The following is a 22571-nucleotide window of genomic DNA, read 5'->3' as shown; positions in this document are numbered from 1 at the left end:
GCCAGAGCTAGGGGGTTCGGGGTATTCCTACCCAGCCCCCTTCTCTTTTTTGTAAATTTTTGGGGGAACTTGGCTGAAGCCGAGTCCCAAAATGGCTGCCAACATTTTCTGGTTGAAGTGTTGGCAGAAAATAAGATTTCGGCACAGAGACTTTCAGATTCTCAGATGACCTGCCTCCCTAGATAAATACATTTGGATTTCTTTTAATACCACAAAAACTAATGAATAGATTTACACCAATTCACAAAAAGGTCACTTTTTGGACCAACATCTAGCTTTCTGGCAAATTTGGTGTAATTCCCCTAAGCGGTTCGGGTGTAGTCGTGATCAAAATTCAAAATTCCTAGGGGAATTCACATGAGAAATGCAATTTTTTTATTTACCCACTTTTTCTCAGCCCCTGCTTCATGGATCCCCCAAAAACTTTCCAAGCACAAAAAGACCCAACTTGACACTTTTTTGGGAAAATTTCAAGAAGATTTGTCTCACGGCAACAAAGATATAGACAAGTCAAAAAAAGCTTTTTCTATCAAAACGAAGTCCTAACTATAACTATCAAAAAGGAAAAGAACAATCCACCCGATATAATTCATAAATAAAAAGTAAAATATACAAAAAGTCAAACTTTTATCTTTATTTTTACATTCATGTTGATAATGCATATTTTAAGACAATAACTTTATCTATATACTGTGAAACAGTGAACTGTCCCACCCTCACACATTAAAACACATGCTCACAACACTCACAAAACTTCACATACCATGTTAAGACACACGTGTGCCATACCCCATTGATAAATATCCTGTATAAATTCATAAGAAACAGAAAAAGTATATTGCTATATACTGATAAGTCCTTGCATTGTTTTGCACCTGGAAGTCTGTAAAACATCTATAGGCCTTTGAGAAACATACCTTTGTACAATAAACACATAAATTGTACTGTATACTCTAAATAAACAACATTTTCTTTTGGATATATAATATAATTTTGTCCTGTCCCAAGGGCAGTGGCAGAAATGCCACTCCACATTTCGGTGTCAAGTGGCAAGCCGGACGTACACCTTCAGGACACAAGTACGAAAACGTTCTGCATAGAGAAAAACCGTCAGTGGTGGAAACCCAGGGCAACGTCCCTCCAGTTCTCTAAAGGAAAAAATGCATCCTTGTTAGTAACTAAAGCAAAAACAGACGTCCTCAAGGTGCGTCTAAGTACCTCCAGAGTGACATAAGATAAAGACTATACCATGTCCAAAGAGTGGGAAGAAATCCTCCCACCCAATGATATGATTTGCCTGGTGTCTGAGAGGAAATACCTTTGGGATAAAAGGAAGAAAAGGTCTCAAAACCAAGAGGGGGACAACATAGAACTGTATACTTACCACAAGTATTTATCCAACATGAAACCAACAAGGCATATACTTTTCCAAACAAAGGATATCACCCAAAAGAAACAAGTGACCAACAATGCACCTTGTAGTCACTAAAAATGAGTCGGTCCCCAGCTATTGTACATGTCTCATATGTGCTTTTATGACCTGAGTACATACCCGATGACAATAATAGCGCCTTGAATAATGTAGATAAGCTCTAGATTCTTTTTTTAATAGTCAAACTGATGCAAAACTAGATTGCCACCAACATGGTAAGGAAAGTTTCATCCGGATAGCATTGACCCTTGCCTTATGGCAAGATAAGGAGGGCAAAGAGGTTTTTGTCTCTACCCAGAGAGAGAGGAAGCTGGGCCCTTCCTAAACTCAAGATGTATCAAATAGCTGCCACGCTGAAATATATGCATCCCCTTCTACAAAGCAGTACTGGTGGCCAAGGAGCCGGAGATCTCGGTCCATCTATTTATTAACTTTTGATTAGGGGGGTGGCCAAGGGCTTTTTATTGAAAGTGGTTGGACTCAGCTATAAGAAAAAGGTGCGCTTTAAGGCGCAGATGGCAGCCTTTAAAAACTGGACTGGTTGGCAAAAGAAGGCGGGACTAAGGAGGTTTAATTAGTATACACCTATTCAAAGGAATTTGCAACTACCAGGCATATTTCATGACCCCTATTTAATTAGGTGGGAAAAGAATAGGCTGGTGAAACTAGGAATTTTTTTCAGGAAACACAAGTTGTATCATTTGAGGAACTTTGGGCCAGATTTGATAATAGCTCAAGGGATTTCTTTAAGCATCTCCAAATATGTGATATTTTGCACAGGAATAAGGGTGGTACAACTGAATTCTCCAGGGCTGCAATGCTAGATTTCTTATTACGGGAGGTGGACTGTGCGATTAGTCAGCTGTCCGCAAGTCTGAGTGAGGATATCCCAGATGATTTTTCGTAACACACCAAATGGCAACTCAAACTCAATTCTAGTGATTTCAGTCCCTAAAACTGAGCTGAACGGTACTCCGATCCTCTGGCTCGCAGGCCCAGCAATACAAAACTATATTTGATTTATACTTTACTCTTGTAAAACTGCAAAGTCGGGGGGCACAGAGGGTATGCACTGTTTGCGCTGCCGTGAGCTGGAAGCAGATCTGGTACATATGTTCTGTACATGCCCTCAGCTGGATGTATTTAGATCTGAGGTTGCTAAATTCTTGGGGGAAGTTCTAGGAACCAATATGGTGCTGACCCCGCAAACTATGCTTGTTGAGATACAGGAGGTAAGCCTGAATATAGGGGGGATTGCCTAGTCTATATAGCTATGGCAGTTTGCCATATGTGTATCACTTCTGCGTGTCTGGATCCAGAGTGTCCCTTATTTCAGCAATGGCATAGGTGGCTCTTTTCTATTTTTAATTTGAAAATTGCATTTTACAGGAAGAAAGGCTAATGAAAGGGGAAGAAAAACTGGAGACCCATTTCAGAGTGAGTCTCAGCTCATCAACAGCTCCAGGTAGATGATTTGTGAGTGAGTGAGATTAAATGTTTACATAATATTCACACTTTATGGGTTCTGTGCACTTTAATGAGTACAGCACTTTATGATATGATGATTTGGTAGTAGCACTGGCTGTGGAAATTCTGGGTGGAGATATATATGAGACTAATTGGGATGAATTTATGATTATTTTTGATTTATTTAAGTACTACTAATACCTAATTTATGCATCGGATTGGTAAAAAATCAATATACCTTGGACTCAGCAAAACAAAATAAACCAACAACAGAGGCCAAGGACCGATGGACTACAGAGGTAGAATTTAATAAAAAAGGGGGAGAGAGTACCGGTACAAGCTGGCGAAAAGTCATCATATTGTATGTCCTAGAGAGGTGGTCAACCAATCACTCCTGGGCAAGCAGAGTGGAGGTAGTTCCCTTCTGGAACATACGATAAGTGGTGCATCTACTCTCACACATCACAATAATAAGTACGAAATGGATGTATGATGGAAAAGGAGCGCCTTTACCTTGCATCCCTAAACAACACAGTTTTACAAAAAACTAACTAACTACTACAATGTACGTTTTCACTATGAAACACACTACTAAGCATATACATAGGGTATTATTAAAAGTGTCATTACTGCGCATACAATTACCATTGAGCACATCAGCAGTCATACCCTTACAATGCGCCATTACAACAAATAAAGCACTTTAATTCACAATATATAAAAAAAATGAAAAAATACAAATATCTTTTAAAACACATTCTACAAATAAACAACATAAATGAAATATGAGACAATACAACTAATATTGAAAAAAGGAATTCCCAAATACAACATTTGCAACCTAGACCTACCTTTATTTTAATCCCTTACTTTTACCTTTCCCAAATTAAGATGGCTCTCATTTTACAACAGGAAGTGAAAAGAGCACATACACAATAAATCACATATCTTTGTCGAAATTCTCATCTACCACACCCAATATGTAAAAAATGGCCGCCCACCATTCCACACCCACTAGTATAGTGATTACCTTTGAGACCACACAGAAAATATTACTGAATCGAGACTTGACTGCCACAAACTACACCATCTACCCATCCAACTAAGTACAACTTTCAGAATGAAATGCTTATATTTGGACTGCCTACTTATACGACACATCTATTAATTTTTTATTTTGCTAAATTTACAGATTTTGACAATAAACTTTTCAAAAGTTGACCCAACAAAAACATTCTGGGTTCGTATATTTAAAATTAATTTACATAGATTTATTTTCAGCTTGATCAAATATAGTCTTTCTAACTTAGCTAAATACTAAACTCAGGGCACTTGCTGGACAGTAACTAAGGAGCAAAATTAATATTCTAACTCTGCCAAGTAGTTACATCAAAGCAGATGCTGGACAGTGACTAACAAACAAAATAGCTATTCTAACTCCACCAGAAAATTCCCTCAGGGCAGGTGCTGGACACTAACTATGGGAAATATTACTATTGTAAATCCACCAAGAACTTACCACAGGACAGGTATTTGACATTGACTAGAGAGCAAAACTACAAATAAAACTTAATCAAGTACTTATCTCAGAACTGCTGCTATACAATGACTAAAGGTCACATGTAATAGTTTAAAAGCACCAAATACTTAACTAAAATAAAATGCTCAAATTCATACAATACATATTTGTAAACAAATTAATAACATGCATTTTGTTCCTTCCTTACTCAGATACACCTCTCTACCAAACAACTGAAAATAAACCCAACTACATTGGATAGGATAGTATTTGTAAAGCGCACTATACCCGACGGTGTCAAGGTGCTGGGCAGACAGAGGCAGAGGGAAGAAGGCCAACAGCAGATTAAGAGGGGAATAATCATGTTTTCAGGAGTTTCTTGAAGGCAGAGAGAGAGAGAGCTTGCGTTGGTAATGGCGACGGGGAGAGAGTTCTAGAGTTTGGCGGCCGCAACAGAGAAGGATCTGCAAAATCTGTGCGAGACCAGTTTGTTCTGTGTGGACTATCTCAAGGTCCTCCCTAGAGTATACCATTGGAACAAAGTTTTGAGTTGAGACGAGCCTTTCCTATGCATGGCCTTGTATACTGTGCTTAAGACCTTGAATGAGATGCACTCCTTGATGGAGAGCCAGTGTAAGGTACGGATCCCTTCTCTGGCAGACTGATGTTTGGGAATTTTAAGAATCAGTCTTGCTGCTACATTCTGTACCACCTGGAGCTTATTCAGTGATGCAGTGGTGATATTGAGGTAGAGGGCATTACAGTAATCAAGATGAGAGGAAATCAGCGCAATGATAGTTGGCCGATGAAGTTCAGAAGGAATGAGTGGAAGCGCCTTTCTGAGAGTTCCTAAAATATAGAAACATGTACCAACTGTCGGTTGACTTGAGCGTTGAAAGTGAGCCCCTCATCAAAGATAACCCCCAGATTTTTACCTGTTTTTACCGGGGTTGGAAGGGGTCCGCATTCAGTAGGCCACCATGCATTCGACCAGATGGAGTTCTGAGGTCCAAAAACGAATACCTCATTCTTGTCTGTATTGATCTAAGGAGAATTGCCCTTTATCCAACGAATGATGTTGGACATGCATGTGTTAAACTTCTCTGTGACTGAATATACGTCGTTGGTGATGGAAACGATAATTTGGGTGTCGTCCGCATAGGAGAGCACCTGGAATCCGTAGGATCTCATCCGTTCGGCCAGAGGAGTCACATATAAACTAAAAAATAGTAGGGCTGAGCAAAGAGCCCTGAGGGACCCCGCATGAAAGAGAAAAAGCTTTTGTTCTGAAGCCTCCACAACTAAGTGGTTGCAATCTATATGTTTAAAATGAATGAAGAAGCTACAGGGCTTTTCCTGTGACCCCCACTTCCCACGGACATTGGAACATGTGCACTGGGGAGACGGTGTCGAATGCTGTCGACAAATCAAGCAGAATCAACACCGCCAAACCCCCTTGGTCTACTTGCAACCAAATGCAGTCAGTGGCTGTAATAAGGGCAGATTCGGTGGTGTGACCAGTGCGGAATCCATTCTGTGAACGCTGTAAAATTTCCTGTCAGTCAATATACTTCATTAGTTCAGTATTAATGAATTTCTCCAGGATTTTTACCGGGGTGGGGAAGAGGGAAATAGGGCGGAAATTCTTTAGCTCCAAGGGATCAGCATTAGCTTTCTTAAGGAGTTTCAGTGTAGAGGGCATGCATGGATCGGAGTGCGCTCCGGATTTAAGACCAAGGAGATCTTTGGTTAGTTGAGTAAAGATAGGAGAGATAGTAGACAGAACATTCTTCTTGATGAATCTGCAGGACTTTCTCCTGAAAGTAGATCGCTACCTTATCACAGAAATCTTGCGAGGGAGTCAAAGGCTGTTGCTGGGGTGTTTCTGAGATTTCCTTTATTACCTTAAAGAGCATACTGAAAGAATTGTCTGCTGACAAAACCTTTACAGTAAGAAAACGGGATTTAGCCTGGAAAATTACATTTTTGTAATTCCGTAGCAGTGCAAGTTGCTTGGCTGTTTCCTGGGGGCAGGGGCTATAGCGCCATTTGCATTCTTGTCTACGGCGTTCACACCTCAAGGCCATAAGTTCGTCCGAGAACCCTTGAGGTGTAAGCTTTAGTTCTTTTAGAAATGCAGTTTTGGAAAGGGGCAACTATGTCTAGGGACCTGGTAATCTAATCCCAGAAGTTCTTTGCTGTATAGGGGGGAGTGTTGTTCCTCCTGGAAGGGATTGAGGCCAAGGCAGCCTCCCAACTAGTGGCCGTGATCTTGTTCAAATTCCTGCAGCAACGGTACCCATAGGAGGTCCCTCGTACTTTCTGGTGGTGGGAGGAGGGGAGATCTTGAAATTCAGTCAGCCAGTGGTCCACCCAGCTAAGCGGTTGGACTGCTTCAATCAACAGGTCATCTTGATTGCTAAATATACCATCCAGGGTGTGGCAAGGTGTGTGGGTGGGGGAGAGAACCCACTGCACAAACCCCATGGGAGACATAAGACTTACAAGGAGGACGTTGTCTTTATCTAGGTGGTTTTCGAGATGAAAATAGAAATCCCCTAAGATCGTGTAATGGGCTGTGGTAGCAAAAGGTTCAAAAGTTTTACACCAGGTCTCCATAAACTTGGCTCTCGGGCCTGAAGGATGATAGCCTAGAAGACCTGAAAAGCAGAAGTTCTCGGACAGTTTAATCTTGAAAGAGGCAGCTTCCACAGCATTGAGTGTGCATCTAAGGGAGTCCCTAGCCACCAAGGCTAGGCCACCTCCTCTTCTGTCCGAGCGGTCTAGTCTAAGTATGGAATGGCCCGGGGGGACCGCGTCAACAAGGTCGGGCATGAACAGACCCCGGCCCATGTCTTGGTGATAAAAAGACACTCTAAAGTAAGTGATTGGATTCTCAAGGCAACTTCAGTTTTATGTTTAAACATGACTGATCCTAAACAACAAAAACACAAATATTCAAGTAAGTATTGTAAATATTAACAGTAAATAATAGGATAAACACCATAAACATGAAAGTTTATGAAAAACTAATAAGTTCCATTTTTCTTTTCACTACAAATACCAACAGATACCAACAAAATGGACAAAAGAAAAATGAACCTACAGATTACTTCAAAGAAGTTCCAACAACTACCAATAACATCTCTCAGAAACAAAAACCTCACCAATTGCAAGGAAAATAGATAATGATTTTTCTATGATAACAATTGGCTTTTTTTCACAGGTGAAAACAAGTAACTATCACTTAATATTTTATTTCAACAGAGAATATAACCTTTATTTTTCTATCCACAGGGGAAAAAAATCACAAAATTAACAAAAATGTTTTTAATTTTAGATCAGGCAAAAAAACAAAAGCAACAATATAATACAATATAATCTTTTTTCTATTTCTCTTTTTCAACAGAACCAACATCAATGGCATCCCTAGCTAATGAAGCTGGCTACGTAAAATCCCAGAGAGGCAACAGACTGTTAAGGTGTGCTGCTACCTTTTTTGTAAGGACAGATTCAGTGAGCCCAGGTGTCATTTGAGGTGTGTGCAGTACTTCTCATCCCATTGCACAGGCAGAGTGGTTACTCTGGAAGACAACTAAATATAACCATTCTGCCACTGCAATGGAGATATAAGTACACGAAAACTGGCCAAAAATTACACACCATGCATCCACCTGCATTGAGTCCTGCGGCTCAATTTTAGGACAGGTATCTGAGACCATTCCCATTAACATAGCCAGTAGTATATCCACAATTCCCAATATGAAGAGAATGGTACAAAGACAAAAACAGATTATTCTGCCACTGACACTTTCTACTGCATAACAACAAAATCCCTAATAAAAGAATAATAATATTATTTAGCACAAACCATCACCATTTGACATTCGAAAATACAGAAATTTCCATTCTTCCAAATGTACACTATTCATGCTAACATGAATAACACAACTGTCCCATTTGTATATAGTGTACTCCCTGATAAGCAATCTTCAAACTACACTGTATTATTAACCTCTATAAAATCCAAAACAATGAATACATGTCCTACTATGTAATAATTGACTTTGAATTATCAATGATTAATTCTATTACAAAAATATATCCTACAACCCAAATTTAAGGATGGTTTTTTCGCTTTTCTCAGGCATATGGGCTTAAAATTCAAAAATCATCCTTAGGTGAGGATAACTTATCAAACAGTAAACTTAGTTTTGAATTTAAAAAAACTATCTGCCTTATGCTTCATACCTCCTGACAGTGTAGCACTACGCAGCAATTATTGGATCACAATATTTTTCCCAAAATGTAGATAAATTGGGATCACTACTAAATTATTTTGAAGATACATGCTATGGCCATTTAAGCAGGTTGGGTCCGAGGAGGAGACCAAAATTTCCGGCGAAAGTGTTACACAACCTGCTTAGAGGGAGGTTCAAAGCCTAACAATGCAATTGAGGGATGGAGCAATTCCTTCAGCAAATCAATTGGCAAACTTCACACAATACTATACCATGTTTTTTGAAATTTTGACGAAGGAACAAAGTTTCCAAGAATTTAGACTTACACAACCACTATCAGGTAGCCTGATCCCACGTACATCCAAAAAGAGTAAAGAGATGTCTGAGAGACTATTGGGTCAAAGTGAACAGTGTACATTGATGGTGGCTCCAGACTGCCTAGACAGTATTGCATACATATTACATTACTAATGCTAACTAATATTTTCCTAAATTACATGTCAGTTGTAACAATTCTATACAATTCAATTGCCATTTTTCTATTTTTTTACCAAATTATCAAAAATTGAAATTCCTACCTGTAGCTGCCTTCTTTCTTCAAATTGTGGTGACTTTTTAAACAACGTGTCACCCAGAGTCAACAGTAATCCAAAAATCCATAAATGTATAAATGAACCTGCGCTGGAAAAAATATATATATCTTGCAAAAGCATGGTTTTAATTGGAAAACAAACACCTGCAGCTCAGTTATTGCAAATGTATTAATTGTAAGACCAAAAAACTCACTGTAATAATGGATTTTTTTACAACTTATTTTCTGTTACAGTAGCTTGGAAAAAATCCATTCTCCAAAAACAAAATGATTTCCTGAAAAAGCCAGTATTAAAGAACATCCATATCAGAAACCCTATTCGTAAAAACATTCTTAAACAATAACGCTGTTTCCAAATGTATTCTCCCCAAAATAATGCTGTAGTACTGTATTCAATGCATCCTTCTTCATCCTGAAGCCACGTGTTCTTCATTCTGAGAGTAGTACAACCAGTATAAAAAACACATAGGCAAATAAGTAAAAATGTTGCTTTTATTTCAAAGAAGTTTAACAAAGTTTTACTAACTTATCATATCAATTTTCTAAACTGACTTAAAAAGACAAACAACTGGGCCAACATGAGTATATAAACACAACCTGCAAAGTAATGGAAATAGGATTAAAACACATAAAAACACCAGATATTTCTATCTAACATCTAACTACCTTCCCCCTGTACATTGCAGTAAACATAGTCATCTATATTCTTAGTAATGTAAAATAAATTGTTCTTACCTGACCACAGCTCTTCCATCTTCCGATCTTGACTGCGATGCTCCACTGACTGTAGAAACTTGCAAACAACTGTGAGTGTCAAGGTGAAAAGTGAAAACAGAAAGAGGATAATATTCGCCATTGTGCTTAATGGTAAACCAAGGGAAAATAAATTATAAAATGTTGAAATTATAAGTTCCACATAACTCATGATTCATCTTTTTACATTTGTAGATAGAGTTGGCGCAGTCTATTTTGGTTCATTATTAGTGAATAAACATATGATAAAATAATGGTACTGAGTTCAGAGCTAGTAGTAGCTTTGTGAAGAACAATTGATGCACGGAATGCTGAAAAATATCAAACATTCGCCCCAGTACAGGGTTCTGGGCATAAATCTATAGTTTTTTTGCACACCACGCAATTCCAGTTTAGACTTATCCAGTAATGAGACAGCAAGAAAATATCGAGTTTAAAAATATAGAAGTTAATAATATTGTTTGTAAAAATATAGATGTTTAAAATATCGATTAGTGTCATGTATTTTAGTATATATTTTAAATGTATGTGATGTATTTTTTGTATAAGTATTGTTTATGTTTTTTATATGTGTGTCACATTTTTAGCAGCTATTAATTTATTTTAATTAACGTTTGTGTTTTTTAGTTCCGTAGCGAGTTGCGGGTTTATTGGGAAATAGGGTGGGAAGTAATTTAATTATAATAAATTAATGAGGATGTTTAATTTCTTAATATTTATTTGAAGGAGATGTAATAAAGTTAATTTTGTTATTCATTCTTGGGGGTACATTTTAGGTGCAGGTTGTGGGGATTATAGGGGTAAAGGATGGGAAGTAATTTATTTTTAATTAATTAATAATTAGTTATTTATTAACATTAATGAAGGAAAACCCTCACAGCCAGCATCCAGGGGACTCCAAGCCCCAGAAGTCCATCCAGCTTGTCCAGGAGGAGGGGCTGTAAAGCGATCAGAAGCTCATACATTCTCCTGCGATGTGGGACACGAAAACCTTCACGGCCAGCATCCAGGGCCCTCAAAAGCCCCAACGTTTTCCCACGACGTGAGATGCAAAAACATTCATGGCCAGCGTCCAGGGTACACCAAGCCCCAGAAGTCCACGCAGCTTTTCCAGGAGGCGGGTCAGTAAGTGCTCAAATGAGCCAAAGTTTTCACACGATGCAGGATGGGAAAACCTTCATGGACAGCATTTAGGGTCTACAAGCCCCAGAAGAGCTACGTAAGGCTAATGATGTGTCTGGAACCGATGTGTCTGGAACAGATTGTAGCCACCCTAATGAACCACCTAGCAAACGGAAGAGAGGGAGGGCCAAGCAAGGTCCCAGCAGTACAAATAACGACAATAGAAAGTCCATCAAATTGCGCAAAAATACTGTGATGGGGCGAACCAAGTGAGAAGGGCCAATGTAATTACATCTACAATGCTAGTATCTCCTTATTCCCTTCAGAAGATGCGCTGACACAGAAAATTGATTTTATTTTATGTACTGCGTTACAGCCAATCACAGATAGGCTAACTAGCATAGAAGACGACCTCTAGTCACTTTTGAGAGACACTTGAAGGCCCCCCCAACAGATAACAGACCATGGGCTTGCCTCGGGCAATGCAAATAGTTCTGACCAGGTGGACATCATAAACATAGACACTCCCCCTACACAGTCGATATCTCGCAGAGAGCTAAAAGGATCTCAAGTGGATAAGCCCCCACCCGCAATCTCCCACCAACATGTTGTCTTAAAAAATGGTGATGCTCACCCAAATACATTATCAGGAGGAGGGAGACAGTTACAGGACAGGTTGGGTCCCGTACATGAGGACAAAAGGGGAACCTGTAGAGACACAAGGGGAGAGATCCAGAACAATGGTGGGAGTACAGCCTATAGCATGTGATGAACAATTGGACCTACCTCCAGAAGCATGTCCGTACGTTATTATCTTAGGCAACACGCCCGAACTTCAAAAGCACGAGTACGAGACAACATCACAGCTGATGGACAAGGCACTATATTGGCTCTCTAAATTCAGCAGGGTGGATCTTAGGCTGTATAATCACATCATAATGGCGAGATGGGTAAAATGGGTGGGCACTGGTATAAAATCTATAGGGGAGGGTTGTGTTGTGATAAACTTCAACAATCATAGGCTGTTAGGGCATTTGTTGCATGTATTACCAAATGCGCCCGGCCAGGAATCACAGATTTTTGCATTACCGCTTGGCTATTTCTATAAACCTTCTGAGCCGCCAAGGTACACTACAATTATAAGGGATGGCCCTTACCCATACTTCCCCAGAATCGGCATCAGAAAATGTGGTCATCAGTCCCACTGAACAATAAATATGAGCCCTTATGTGACCCAGAGGTGTGTGACTGACTCACTAGCCAAACTGAAGTACAGGCCACGAACCCTGCCACCCTAAGCAAGCAACCTCGACCTTGGTGCCCAATCAGCACAACCTGTCTCTTATTTTGTGGAATATTGTGGGTATTAGGATAAAATCACAGGACCATGAATGGTCACAAATAGTTTCTAAAGTTGACATAGTGTGTCTCCAAGAAACTTGGGAGCGTAAAACGATCAATATAGATGGGTATAGAACTTATCAGACATCAGCAGTAGCATCAAGCTCAGGCCATGCAATAGGGGGCTGTTAGTCTAGTAGCCTGCAATAGTGGGATTACGGTAAAAAAGTTTACAAACACGTTGATACACTATCACTTTCTTCTATGTGAAATAAGGCAAGGAGGGGATTGGATCCTAATTAATACGTATAACAACAACTTTGCTGGTGAAATGGCGGGGGTAATTGATGCAATTGAGAAAGACATATACAAACTACAGGAAAGTAACCCTAGTCTGGTAGATATTCTACGGATAGGTGATTTTAACATTCAAACTTGTAATAGGTCACACCTCCCCGTATGTGGCATCACAGATGATCATGGGGACCCGGTCTGGCACTTCATTCACAATGATTATGGCACTCTCCTAAACAGACTACTACTGATCCATAACTCGGAGATAATAAACACAGTAGATAGCAACACAGGCCTATTAAAACATACTATTTTTGCCCTATCCTGTAAGTCAACGATAGATTTTATCCTGGCCTCTGAAAATGTAAGATCCCAGGTCTCCTCTATCAAGACGACTGTCTATCCTTTTAGTGATCATGCGGCAATTAGCTGCCAAATACCATGGGGTAGGAAGACCCTTATTTCAGGTGAATGAGTTCCCAAACCTCTTAGCGCAAGAAAAAATTGAATTACGCTAAAATGGGAGAAAGTGGATATACCAAATATTACTCACTGTATAGCTACTATCATGGCACAGGAAATCACAACTTGTTTATATCCACTATCACATCCAGAGGAACGGGCAACAGCCTTTGAGCAAATTTTAACATAAATTGAAGGTACCCTATCACGTCCTCTTCATGGCATGACCAGGGGCTCTGTGCACTGGTTTAACGACCTCTGTACTAAAACTCTTAAAAATCTTCATTCTGCCCTGTGTCCTAACTCAAGGGATACCTCGCTGGTAAAATCCTTATGTTTTACTTACAAAACAGAAAGGGAGACTATACTGAGGGAGCTAAAAGCAGAGGCAAAATAACCAAAGCAGCCACTCTAAAAAATAGTAGGGATTTCTGTTGTTTAATTAATGCCCCTTTTTTAAGAGAAGACTCTGATCCATCTACAGACCAACATGTGATGTAGGATGATTCGGTAAGACATTTCTCAGTGGTCTTTGGTGGTGAAAGAGAGAAGCCTCATTAGAGGATTTTCAGTGTTGTCCTCCACGGGAGTGTTATCACTTACTTTTTAAGCTAGACGAAATAAAAGTGGCACTGAACCAATGTAGTACCCTGAGGGCAGCAGGCCCTGACGGGGTTCCCATTGACTTCTTTTTAAACAACCAGTAGTTCTGGGCTCCATTGCTCACCAATGTCTTCAATGCCATCTTCAAAACCTTTCCACTCAACTCCTGGAAAAGGTTTATTATTATACCTATTTTTAAGAAGGGGGATAAAGCATTAGCAAACAACTATAGCCCTTTCTCGCTGTTAGACATCACTGCAAAATTAATGAGATGACTCCTGCTAAATAGGCTAGACTTATGGGCAGAAGAGAATAGGATATTAATTCAATCACAATATGGGTTCAGAAAGTCAAAAGGGACAGTGGATCAATGCCTCAATTTAAGCCTGCTGATAAGTAAATAAAAGCTGGCTAAATGGGTCAACTTTATATGGCCTTTATGGACCTGTCAGCCTCTTTCGACTGCGTGGCCGACCTGAAGCTCTGGTCCATAATGGTCTAAATTGGGATGGATAGAACAATAATAAACTTTATTCGCGAAATGTATTCCTCAGCTGAGGCTAGCGTACTAGCTTGTGGTGTAAGGCAGGGCTGCGTACTTACTACTTGCTCCCTTCCTGTTCTCCTTCTACACGAATGGCGTGGAGCCAGCATTGGTGGGGACCATGAGCGACGTTCCTATTATCAACTCAGCACCAGTTCCCATTCTCCTCTACGCAGATGATGCAATCCTGCTGGCTCGTACAGGGAAGGCACTGCTGAGGCTAATAGATACCTATGTTAGTTTCATGGAAAATTTAGATATGAAAGTCAATTAAAATAAGTCTTTCGTTCTTGTGGCTTGTGTGCTAATGAGGTGGTATGTTGAAGGGAGGAAATTGGAAGTAGTGAATCGTTCACCTATATGGGAGTACTGTTAGACTCCAGAAATGTATGGCGCAATATGCTAGAAAAGCGAGTCCTTATGATGGAAAGAAGCATAGGGGGCATCTTTAGCTTCATTAAGAAACTAGGGACCAAGCCTGTAGAAACTATAAAAAAAGATATATGAAGCCAAAACAATCGCAATCGCAACCCATGGTGCAGCAGTGTGGGGAGTAATTCCGACCTGTAGACTCCAACAAATAGAGAAGACATTTTGAAAGCGTACATTAGGTGTTCCCCATGTTTGTCCTGCCAAATTATATGTCTCCTTCATTTCTGACCAGATATTTGCCCCTCCCATTCTTATTTGTCATTCGATATGGAGGAGTGACACTCTAAAGCTGATGCTAGACATCCTATCAGTCTAATAATAGAAGGGTGGGCAGAATAAAATGGCTCCAATTTATCAAGAATACTTTACACAGGAGTGGGCTTCCAAATTTATTTGATGACCCAACGACCTGTGTTTCTATTTCTAGGGCAAAGTTGAAAAAACTCTGCACTGAAAAGCAGGTTGAGGAGGGATGGGAAATAAATCAACTTAAACCCAGGGTGAGACAATATCATTTTGACCCAAAATAAATTCTTTGGGTTTTAAATATTTAACGTTTGTGGCTAATCATCACCACATATTTCTGTTGATAAGATTTTGCATGATTTATATTCCATTGATGCTTGGATACCCCACCAATACCCACTCACTGAATGCCCTGATTCCTTGCTCTTGTTACTCCTCATACACTCAATGTGATCGCCATTTGCTATTCTTTTGCTCATTAAATAGATAGAGAGGAAAAATTGTATCTGTCCGATCCTACGCAAACTAGGGCTGAGGCAATGTCAACCAGTACTTTATCTCCGAAAACAGCTCGGTGACCCGTATATCTGCTATTGTGTGGTCAGGTTTCTACAAAGCGCTCTTAAAACCCGCAAAGCCCAATCATTAAGATCATTTTATATAATTTACCCTGTCTTTTAATTATTTTATAGATTTGATTGTAATTTTTAAGCATTTTTTAATGTATCTTTGATCTTATGTGATGACAGAACGCTTTTTATGCTGTTTTTTGTAACAATTGAAATAAAGAATTATGACTGAATGAACTAATTGATAATTACTTATGGTAATCGTGTAATTACTTTTAGGTGTGTGGGTTATAGGGGTGAAGGGTGGGAAGTCATTTATTTTTAATTAATTAATAATTAGTTGTTAATTAACATTAATTATTCGACAATTAATTATGGTAGGTGGGTAATTAATTTTAGGTGTGGGTCGTGGGGTTTCTAGGCAGGGATGTGGAATTCCTATAGCCCGACACCCAGGACATATTGTTTGGGGTCAAGGGCAACAAGTTTTCATGCATATTTTGTCCTTGATACATGTAGGCCCAACCCCCAGCAGCACAAACCCTTTGGCTGCCAGCTTGCAGTACCACATTGTGGATCAGAGAAGGGCTCTGTCTGTAGTTAAGTAATATTTTTGTCCATATGTTAATGCTGTGCAAACTTGTATTTATGGTTCATTAATTGAAAGCATTTATTATTAGAGTGAGTTCTCCAAGTAAATGTTGTAAGCTCTGACTGCCCTTCTGACAGTGGTTTCAGTATAAAAATGTGTACACACGTTTTCAAAGTTTAGCAATATGAGGTTATTTAAAATGCTCCCATAAATCTCTCTGAATTGATGCAAATAATTGCAGAAGCTTGAAAGCAAGATTGATGATTCTTTGCTTTCAAAATAAAATGTTGATAAATAATGAAAGCAGGAAAAAAACATTTCACTAAACTACTGTCAAATTTCAAGTACCATTTCTTTGCAACTTCTTTTAGTAACATGTATAGATACATGCTAGTATTTCCCAAAAAAATTTATAATGGGAATCAGTGTAACCCATTTCAAGAAGATTATGGGAAACAAAAATAAACAAGCTTTGGCAAAGCCAGTAGGTCTGAAATTGGTGGTCGGCTTTTAAGTTTTGTCAATGTATGACTTATTTTGGCATGGTTTTAGTAAAGCCTTATTGGTGTGGGAGTTGCCGGCCCCTTACCATTATAACAAGCCTTGGCAAAAGTCAAAAAGTTTTTGGTCTCAAAAAGCACACACTGTCACAATAGTTACTGGCACTGAACAAAACTACTTAGTGGCCGATTCCAATAGCCGGTCGGACAGCTGTCCGTAGCCTTACCGTGCGACCGACACGTACCCGGAGCCGGTCTGTCCTGTAGAGTAAGTATGATGCACATAACTGCCACAAAACCCGACCGACACGTAGGCTGTGATTCAAGCTCCATTCTCCGTCCGAGCCGTAACTCCTAACTCTAAACCGAGTCGCCCGGAAGCAGTATCCATAGCAGTTTCCGGCATGACAAGTGCGATGCGTACTTCCTACGCGCTGGACGGGTCGGCATGTACGGGACGTCACAGCATCTGGAAAACAAGCATATCAGCTATGATTCGTGCCACAACTCAATCCACGGCTACGAGACGGACCAGCTTGCAGCGGGTACGAGACGGAGCAACAAGCAGCGTGTACGACACGAACACATCATGAATCCCATCACGCAGGTCATACCAGTACACTACATCTATGACCGGCTCAGGAACCGACGCCGACGGCGCAGGCGGTAAGTCAGACACCTACCACATAAACAAATGACACGTACCCGCAAAATGGCACACATACACAGGGGATCCACATTCTGGCCACTAACAACAGCCCACCGTAGGGGTTGCATGGCCAGCACCACTAATACCCCCACCCATAGGGCTTATGTTGCCCATCACTACTGCCACCCCCGCCCTTAGGGGACCTGTTGCCCATCACCCTTGCCACCCCCACCCATAGGGCTTATGTTGCCCATCATTACTGCCACCCCCAGCCATAGGGCTCATGTTGCCCATCACCCCTGCCACCTCCACTCACAGGGGACCTGTTGCCCATCACCCCTGCCACCGCACCCATAGGGCTTATGTTGCCCATCACTACTGCCAGCCCCAGCCATAGGGACTATGTTGCCCATCACCCCTGCCACCCCCCAGCCATAGGGCTTATGTTGCCCATCACTACTGCCAGCCCCAGCCATAGGGACTATGTTGCCCATCACCCTGCCACACCCAGCCATATGGCTTATGTTGCCCATCACTACTGCCACCCCCACCCATAGGGGGTATGTTGCCCATCACTACTGCCACCCCCAGCCATAGGGCTTATGTTGCCCATCACTACTGCCACCCCAGCCATAGGGCTTATGTTGCCCATCATCCCTGCCACCCACACCCATAGGGGACCTGTTGCCCATCACTACTGCCACCCCCAGCCATAGGGCTCATGTTGCCCATCACACCTGCCACCCCCACTCACAGGGGACCTGTTGCCCATACCCCTGCCACTCCCACCCATAGGGCTTATGTTGCCCATCATTACTGCCACCCCCAGCCATAGGGCTTATGTTGCCCATCACTACTGCCACCCTACCCATAGGGGACCTGTTGCCTATCACCCCTGCCACCCCCACCCATAGGGCTTATGTTGCCCATCACTACTGCCACCCCCAGCCATAGGGCTTATGTTGCACATCACCCCTGCCAACCACACCAATAGGGGACCTGTTGCCCATCACTATTGCCAGCCCCAGCCATAGGGCTCATGTTGCCCATCACCCCTGCCACCCCCACCCATAGGGGACCTGTTGCCCATCACCCCTGCCACCCCCACCCATAGGGCTTATGTTGCCCATCACTACTGCCACCTCCAGCCATAGGGCTTATGTTGCCCATCACTACTGCCACCCCCAGCCATAGGGCTTATGTTGCCCATCACCCCTGCCACCCCTACCCATGGGGGACTTGTTGCCCATCACCCCTGCCACCCCAACCCATAGGGTTATGTTTCCCATCACTACTGCCACCCCCAGCCGTAGGGCTTATGTTGCCCATCACTACTGCCCCCCACAGCCATAGGGCTTATGTTGCCCATCACCCCTGCCACCCACACCCATAGGGACTATGTTGCCCACCACCCCTGCCACCCCAGCCCTAGGGCTTATGTTACCCATCACTACTGCCAGCCCCAGCCATAGGGACTATGTTGCTCATCACCCCTGCCACCCCCAGCCATAGGGCTTATGTTGCTCATCACTACTGCCACCCCCAGCCATAGGATGGGTGATGCGCAACACATCCAGCATACTCCAACATCAGGTATGTCAGCAAAATACATCCCCCCTAACATCATGTCAACAGTGTGTAGTCTGTGACAAATGCCCACAACAGTGATTATGACTACGAACATACAATGTAAGTAACAGCACATGTGTGACCAACACATGAGTGTGACTTACACAAGGCAAGCATCACCATAGCATTGTGGCAATGTAAAAAGAACACCCCCTCACTGTGTAGAACAGAAGTTAATTGTTGGCTTCCAAAATGCAGCAGATGTTGAGCATTGTGGGATGGGGACTAAACCCCCCCTCATCACAGTGACCAAAAGGTAAGTGTCATCATAGTCAAAGCTGCAAATAACAAACAGCATGTATGATCCCTGCTCCCAACACATTAAACACTTCAGGGACAAACTAGTGGTTGTGTCCCATACACACAGAGATGTGGTGAGGCTAACAGTGCTGTGAAAACATAACACACTCTCAGCCATGTGCAGACAAGCACCACACATGGGGGCTGACAATGCATACAGTGTACAATGACACAAGAGCAGAAGTGACCATCACCAAGCATGCACACATCTCGAAAATAGACACACCAATCAAAACAACATGTGTAGACTGTAGGTGTCAGCTCTCAAACTCACATTCAATGCCAGCAATGGCACCTGACAACCATGATGAATGTGCACAATGATGTGATATGACTCACAGGGACAGCAGGCAAAATCACAGAAACAGCATCCAGACAAAGGCCCACAACAGCAATACCAATGCACAGGTGCAGATGCACAAACCCAAACAGGCAAACTCACACTGCCCATCTGACACAGCATGTGTGTGTGTGTGTATGTCACAGTATCCCCAGGCAACTACACAACACATGAGGGGGGCAGAACCACAGTGACACAGATGTGGACACAGTGCCATACAAAAGTAAACCATAATTGGGACACCCTCAGTGGGCAATCAGGCATTGGGATATGAGAGGGAGCACAACAGACACATGTGACACAAGCTGCAATGTAAACCAACTAACACAGCAAGAGACTGACACACAACAGCACTACCCCCAGGGACCAGACATTGGGGTGACACAAGCATGCATGACACCTCCACTGTGATGACAAAGGCAGATGTCGTACAAACTGGGAAACCCAAACATGTGTCCTGTGCCACAAACGTACATCACACATACACAAACACAAATCACTCAGCATGGCCACTCATCCATGGACAAACGGGAGCTAGGGGACCATCCATGCAAACATTCACATCAGGCCACCCTAAACACCACACACCCTGAACTGCAACAATGTGTATCTGTGAAGCCCACATGGACAGGTGACATTGCACATGCACCCATGACAAACACAGGAATGTTGGGAGGAACTAAGGTGCACAGACACATCACACAAGGACAGTTTACAACCCTGGGGAATGACAGACATACTGCACAGTATGCGGTACATGGCCATGACCTCAAAGCTCACGTAACCTTCAGAATCCCTGCCACAGTCCCAGGACAATGCAGAAGCCAAGGAGAACAACAAGGCACACATGCTGACACCTGCTAGCATCGCAGCCATGAACCCGACAATTGGGAGCAGTCACACACACATACAAATGTCTCAATCACTGAAAGGTACCAACCATGGACAACTACATGATTTAGAAAATAAACAGGTGCCTTGAGGAACCCTGACTGTGTCCTATCTGTGTCTGACAATATCATCACCACTCAGAACTGACAAATCCCAATGATCATACATCAATTAACAGTAGTGTGTCATGCACCCACACAATTGGTAGCCCCTTGGAAAAGTAGTGGGATGAACCCAGTACCAGCATGCATCAACAACAGGAACATATCAAGGGAACACTGTCTGTGTATGAACAGGGATGTGGACACACACACATGCTCATGCAGCACACACCATGGGCCAAGGCCATGTCACTGGACAACACACTTACTTGAGGGGACCCAACTCCTGTGGAAGCCCAGCTGTGCCAAACACATTCACCTCAAGTCTCACTCATGTCTGCAGAACACTTGGTCAGTCAGCCATCAGTTACCACACAATTAAGGTTCTGGTCACAACAGCCTGGGTACGTGAGTCTCCCCTAAGTCATCTGCACATACCCAAAACATATGTCTAGCAAGTTGCACAGAGGACCCAGTTTCTCCTATACCAATGATGCCCACACCTGTAGGTCCAGTGTTGATGAGCACAAAGTCTGTGGAAGTGACAAATTGGACAATGGGAAGCACATCATATGTGCAGGGGTGCAAGCCAGAGATGTGACCATGCAAATGAAATGCTCACAGAGAGATGTCCACAAATAGTTGATCCTGACACACCCAGGTAGCTGCAAAGGATAACATGGATACCCACCAGAATAGGATACATATCTCATGGACCACAGGGAGTACCTCACAGCAACACATCAGTATTCAACATTGTAAACAAAACATCACAGGTGCAAGGGCATGTTAAACCTCATCAACATAATGTAGAGCTAAATCTAGTTCACTGGGATAAAGAAAAAAGCTTTATTCAGCATATTAAAAGTTAAACGTCTGTTCAAAGAAAAGGCCAATGGCCAGTCCATGTCCAAATGCCAAGGAGTGAAGTAGAGTGACAACTGTCACACCTTGCTTGCCTGCACTGCTAAGGACCGGGGTCATCCCCTCGGAGGGGCATACATGGGGGCAGGCCAGGCACCGCAGGGACAGGATCAGGGCGCAGCAAAAGGAGTCAGTGAAGGGGGGGGTGGATGCAGGCGAGACACTTGCAACTGCAGTGGAGCTGACTGAAGTGGTGGGTGTTGTCACAACTGTGGGGCACAAGTCAGACGGGGTGGGTGCCGGCACAACTCCAGTGGGCAGGTCAGATGGAGTGGATTGGGTCACCACTGCAGTGCCCAAGTCAGACTTGGTGGTCGTGGACTCCAATGCAGTGCCTACATCCATGGGAGTGGAATGGGGGGCAGGTGAGGTCGGCAGGGCAGGGGGGACACGGTCCCCACATCAGTGGCACTAACCGTCTGACCAGGTGTGGAGGAGCAAGTGCTAGGGGGGATGGCTTTAGCATTTTGGAGATGGTGTATCTGTGTGTGGGGGAACCCGGGGCAGGGAGTGGCAGGGGAACCTCTGGAGTGGTGGCCTGGGGGATGGAGGATGGAGACTTTGCCTTGGAGCTGCGTGGTGGCGGGGGTCTTGCTCTTCTGGCACCGGGGGGACTTGCGGGTGGGGGTCTCTGTCTGACTGCACCTGGGGAAGGGTGTCCGGGTGTGAGAGGCACTCCCCTCTGTGTGTGGGGACTTCTTCTTCCCTTTGTAATCAGGATCTGCTGGGTCGATGGGGAAGAGGCCAAGGTCACAGAGGAAGTGCTTCTGGGAGAATGGGGTTGCAGGTGATGCAAGGGAAGGGGGCTGGGAGGGAGAGGTCTCGGAGGACTGCGGAGTGGTTGTGGATGACTGTGTGTGTCTGCAAACCATCCCCTGTGAGTGTGGTATCAGTCCCCTGCGCTTGCTTGTGTGCACATCTAGACCTTGGTTTGGGTGTTTCTGTGCTTGGGACAGGTAGGGTGCTAGGAATCGTGGGTGGTGCAGGGGTAGGAGGGGTGCGGGACTGATGGAGGAGGGACACTGCTG

This window comes from Triturus cristatus, chromosome 12, assembly GCF_964204655.1.
Source record: "Triturus cristatus chromosome 12, aTriCri1.1, whole genome shotgun sequence".
In the NCBI taxonomy this organism is placed as follows: Eukaryota; Metazoa; Chordata; class Amphibia; order Caudata; family Salamandridae; genus Triturus; species Triturus cristatus.
The sequence above is the reverse complement of the archived record's forward strand: the minus strand, read 5'-3'. Positions refer to the sequence as shown.